The sequence below is a fragment of the Chiroxiphia lanceolata genome, chromosome W, assembly GCF_009829145.1.
Source record: "Chiroxiphia lanceolata isolate bChiLan1 chromosome W, bChiLan1.pri, whole genome shotgun sequence".
Classification (NCBI taxonomy): domain Eukaryota; kingdom Metazoa; phylum Chordata; class Aves; order Passeriformes; family Pipridae; genus Chiroxiphia; species Chiroxiphia lanceolata.
The window spans coordinates 13944858-13950967 of NC_045670.1; positions in this window are offsets into that span (position 1 = coordinate 13944858).

Here is a 6110-nt window from a genome sequence, read left to right on the forward strand (position 1 = left end):
ATTGGCAGCCTGCTTATCTTCCTGGGTAGCTGCGTCTCAGAGTTTAGTTCTTATGTGAATCATTGCATGGATTGCTGCCTCCCGCGCGCTTCCAAATCTTTCAAACTCTCACAGAACAAGTGCCGGGCAAACACACTAAACGCCACTGATGTAGTAGTTTCAGTTACACATTTATTCTTTAAAAGATGCTTCTAGGAGGATAGTAGAGATCTGATTTCCCTTATCAGAATGCCCAATCTTGGCGGCTCACTTTGTACCAGGTGTCTATTTTTCTTCATCCAGACTTGGCAGCGATCCCTGTTACTCTTTAGTTACGCCAAGCTCCACCACCACCCGTGCCTCGCCCCACGGATTACGTCTCTCTTGGAGAGTACCTCGGAGGTCCCAGACAAACTCTCTAGGAGATCACCTGCCAAGATCATCAGTAAAACTTTTGGAGATCACGTTGATCACGTATCACATCCAGAGGTCATTTGTCATTGTTGCGGAAGTCAGTAATAAAAAATACACAGCCAGTCTAGTTCCAAGCAATAAGACAGGAGAGGGATAGAACAGGACAGGATCTTTATTGCAACCGATCTCTGACATTTATACTCCTTGGTGTAACATACATATTGCCTTATAATTGGTGTTCCTTTATAAACAGAACCATAGTGTTGACTACTCTCTTATGGATCTGAGTCATGGGTCATCTACCGCCACCACCTGCGACTCCTAGAATGCTTCCATCAACTCTATCTCCATACAATCCTAAACATCCACTGGTCAGATTATGTGACTAATACATCTGTCCTAGAACAAGCAACAGTCACAAGTATTGAGGCCATGTTGCTGAGAACACAGTTGCTCTGGGCAGGGCACGTCTCCAGGATGAAGGACCACCGCCTCCCTAAGATCCTGCTTTATGGTGAACTTGCCACCAGTTGCCACATGAGAGGAGTCCCGAAGAGGAGATACAAGGACTCCCTGAAACAACATCTCAGCCTTGGTCATATTGATCAACATAACTGATCTACTCTGGTCTCTAACTGGGAGGTCTGGAGACACACTATCTATAACGCTGCTGATACCTTTGAGAAAGCATGCAGGATCACCCTTGAGGAGAAAAGGCAATGCAGAAAGAATCATACCTTGCAGAATTTACCACCTAAGGAGTCTTTCTGCTGTGCTGTAGTGGCGGGGTCCTTGTATAACAAGGAATAAGACGCTCCTCGTGTGGTGGTGTGGACAAAGAGCGTTTATTTCAAAATTCCCGGTCCTTATATCCCTACATACCACGTGACTTTCTTAACCAATCAGTTTACTAACTCTGGGGCATGCTCTCTTGGCTCTGTACCTGGGCACATCCTTTGTGCCTTTAGCCACACCTCTACACATCCCCTCCTTTAATTATATTAAGAAGTCACCAAAACAGTATGAACAGAAATGCAAAAAACAATGCAAACAACAATTTTAACACTTACAACATTATAAAACTACCGAGCTTCGCAGTGATCCCGCACATTGCTTTGCTCAGTTTCTTAACTCTAATGTAAACCTTTTTAAAACCTTCTTATATTCCTATAGGTTAGTGCAACTTGGATGGAAAACTTTATTAACTTAGGGGTCTTAACTGTGTATAGACTATAACTTTTCTTAATCTGAGGGTTTTTATAACTGGGGAATTCAACTTTATTTAAGAAACAGGGTAATCTTAGCAAACTACAATTTCTTAAAAGCGACCTGTGTGTGGCTGAGGTAATGTCATTTGTGAGGTGTTTGTTTTTTATTATTTGATCAGTCAAACACTATTTTCATTCATTCACACATCTCATTCATCGGTGGCCACCGCACACTTGAACACACACGAACACACACACACATTTCAGAGATTGCTTTTCACCACATTGGTCATTTCCTAATGTAAACTTGAAACATAACCTTAACTCTTTTCAAACTCCTGCGTTACTCTGGTTCCGGCTGCTGTGGTCACATATTTGAATAGGGTTTTACACACTCGGAAGAAACCTGCTTGAGTTCTTTTTTCTACATCTGCATAGGCATAGCTTTCTCTCCATGGCATAAATCTAGGAATCTCGTTCGTTGTCCTGAAATCAAATCTTACTATGATTAGTAGCTTAGGAGAAACAAACGCCTGAGTTGTGTGCTGCTTTTCAGACCTGCTTCTTTCAGCACTGTCACAACTCAAAATTTGATAACATACATAGCTTTTTACAAATGTTCTTACAGGTTACACCGGTTCTCCCCCTTTTTGTTTAAACTTAGCATGTGTTTCAAAATGTGATTTTACTTTTGCTGTGTTATGGTTTAGTGTGAAATGCTTGTGACATGAGAATTTTCCTATCTGATAGGAAGTAGCTGCTTATTATTAATGTTAATCCATTTCAGTGTATTAAGGTTGCTAAGCAACTAACTTGTGTTTTACACTTTTGTGTTTTGTCTAGTGGATGTAGTGGCAGTTATGTTTTGTGGATGTATATCTATTTGCATGTACATTTCAATATGTCCAATTCAGATATGTATATATCTGTTTGCTAGATCTCACTTGCTATTAATCAGCTAGGGTTAATGCTTTCTCTGACACAGCATTAGATGATTTCCTGACAGTGTGGGTATACTTTGATGATGTAGTTTTTATTTTGAATGGTCTCTTAGAGAACCTGTATTCTGATGTAGTGAATGAGACAATTGCTTGTCTTAAAACTCTGGGTATAAACATTGCTACTTTAGCAACTTCTTAGTTACTGTCAGTTATTGTCTGTGGCGTGTCAGGATGTGAGTTTGTGTGCACTTGTATAGAAATCATACCTTTTGTAACTCACAGGAACCAAACAGAACGCATTTCAAACAACCGGTAAGGGTTAACAATATCTCAAGGAAATTAACTTTCAAGACAGGATATCAACCTTATAGCATAATAAACACAATCATAACATCAGAGTATTGTTCAACAATTTTCCAAGGTAATATGAATGACAATCAGTTCCAGAACTATACAGAAGCTTGGTTCATGGCTGTAGTTTTCTTACTGATCAGTGGCAGGATTTATTCAAGTCATTGCAGCATTTTGTGTTTCCTAGATGCATGTGTGAAGGCCCTGAGGCTTTTCACTGGTTCAGTTTTGCATCTGGTGTGACCTCTAAAGGTAAACTGCTGATTTCTGCCACAATCTGTGCTTAAGGAGATGAATTAAAATATTACCACTAAAACTTGTCAGGGCATCTTAAGATCCGACGTCCTCAGCATCATCCTATCCAAATTGTCTTTCAAAGCTGGAATGTTGGTAAAGGCAGGATCTCCTCCATCCAGTTTTCTCAGTCGTGCTCTGCTCTAAATGACAAGCTTGCAAACTCTCATTAGCAATTTACACATATTTTAGGTGGTGGTATGACAGAAAAGACTGTTCTAGAACCAACAGTGGGCTTCTCTCAGTTTGATCCCACTGAAACAAACTGCAATGTTTCATACCTGCTGGAAACAAAAACTAGGCAGATTTGCCTTTCAGAATCTCTGTTGTTCTGTTTGCTTTTTATCACCTTGGTATAATTCTCTAACACTTGGTTTGCCTCTGCAGCTAGCGATTTGTCAGACTTTAGGTTGGAGTTCTCCCTTAGCAACACAAAGAGAGGGTATAGGTCCCCTATGGTTATGGTTAAAACAGGTTTTAAGCAATTGGTAGCTCTCTGAGGCTTCTGCAACTCGTGTAAATACAAATGTTTTTTACCTCGAGCTGTGTCACCTGCGTAGAGTCTTTTTGCTGTGTTCTCCTGTCTCGGGCAAGTCCAGAGTTGTGGTTGTTGGATTCTTCCTGAAACAACCTGAAGATCTGTACCTTGGGCAGTTTTGGTTAAAGTAGCAGGAACAAATAGCAGTTCATTTTTAGTGGCCGTGGTTATTAATGTGTCCTCTACATAATGATGTATTATGGCTGTTTGACTCTTTATCAAGGTATTTTGCATCCCTTGAGGAAGGGCAGCCCAGCAGTGACTTTGCATAGACTGTGCACTGATTAAAACCATGATGGAAAAGAAGGGTTTCTGGGCATCCTCAGGGTGACAGAGTATGGTAAAGGAATGTTTTTTTGAATCAGTTACCACTCGTGACCAATTTGCTAGAAGCCTTATAGGTAGAGGCAGTCCGATCTGCAAGGCTTCTGCATGTTTTTTGACTGTGTGTTCTGCTGTTAACCTTGGCAGTGTTTTCCACCTGTCACCTTTCTTTGGGGTACAGGGTACACGGGTACTTTGAGGGCTGGTTATTGGCATATTGTGACTTGCCTTAATTTGTTTCCTTTCTTGCACATGAAAAGTAGTACCACAAAGGATTACAGCAAGCAGGGCTCCTACAAGCAGTATAATGCTTGTAGCACATCTTTTACCTTGCTTATGGCACCTTTGGTACAACTCAGTCATTTCTCTGCTGCTAGGGTGTTTATGGAATGTTGCTATTAGGGGCTTCCAAGGACAACTTTCCTGAAAGTGACCTATTTCTCCACAACTAAAACAACTGGTTGTGTGTCTGACTTCCTTCTGTACTCTTATCTGGGCATCTAAAGCTGCAACTAAAGAGGCAGGTAGCTGCTTCTCAGAGCTAGCTCCTTGGTAGGGCTGTACCAGCTCAATAAAGTCACAGTTCTCCCTTGCAGGAGGGCTCTGCAAAGCTCTTTCACTGCTTGCATTTTCTCTTTCAAAAACCAAATGCTCGTACAGCATCTCTCTGGCTTCATTGTATTCAATTTGCTTGTTTAAAGCAGACTGCAACTGGTCCAAGTATCTTAAATTTAACTCAGTATAACTTTGTAACCCTTTAATGGGGGACAGATAATCATCTTGATCTGCAGTGAAAATGCTTTCCATAGCTTTTAGGGCTCGCCTGGCTATCTCTCTATGGTACTTTAATTGTAATTCTAAATTGTCATTTGTTTCCCCTTTTAATTGGTGTGCCTTAATGCTCGCCTGTGGATATTTAATATGAACAGAGCAATTTTTCTGAAAATCAGTTAACCAAACTGTATATTGGGTGTCACTGAGAACTAATTTTACTAATTCTTCCCAGTCATATGTGGTGAAAGGATAGGTGTAACTCAATGCCTCCAAATATTCGAAAATTTTGGTTAAAGACAGACCAGAACCTCTTATCAATTGCCTCAGGTTCTCTGTGGCCCTATGCAGGGCTTGACTCTGAGGGGGTTGGTTTTGGCTAATATCGTCTGGGCATGCCTGATTAACATTCAGGCTTTCCATGCGAATTGCCTTGTCTAGACATTGTTCCCACATGTTGACTGATTGCTCTTTATCTGCCCTTTGGTTCCCTCTCGTTTGAACCATGTTTTGTTCTTTCTCCCCCTCCTTCTCCCCCTCCCCCCATCCCTGAGTTTGTGTTACTATGTTGTGTTGTGCTGTTATCAGCAGTGTGTGCAGGGGGTTGGGGTGTGTGTTTTTTGTTCTTCCCTGTGTGCCTTGTGCAGGCAGAGTTTATCACCGAGTAAACTGCTTTTATGTTGCAAAAACTGGCAAAAGTTTGTGTCTGTGTTTCGTTTCAATGTATCATGAGGTTTCTATGGAAACAAGTGTCTGTGTTTACCTTATCTACGACCGGCTGGGAGCACACGTGTTCTGAGTTTTTTTGTAGCAGTTTGGTTTTTGTCCTGCAGTCTTTTCTCTGCGTTTTTTTTCTCGGCGTCTCTGCGGGGGTCCGGGCTTGATTCGACTGTGGGGCAGGATCGGCTGCGCGCTGGCGTCTGCGGCGTGGGCGCTGGCTTCTGCGATGAACGTTGGCGGGCGGAGGGTGGCTGGATCCTCGGGGTGGGTTGCAGTGGCGGCGGCTCTGCACGGGACGTCCTCGGCGCGCGCGGTTCGGCGGGCGCTGCGTGGCGCGGGGCCGACGGGCGGTCCTAGCGCCGGTCCAGTGGCAACAGGCGGCGAAAAGCGGCAAAAAGTTCTTTGGGGTTTTCGCGGTTTCTGAAAAGTTTTTCCTCAGCTTGGAGGGTCTACACTGTCGTTACAGACAGGCAGGAGTCTGTAGGAGGTGGCGGCCAGCCTCCTCCGATGCGTAGGACTCAGCAGGGGCTCCGATAGGGTCGCGGCGTAGTTCTGCCTTTTCCACGTGGC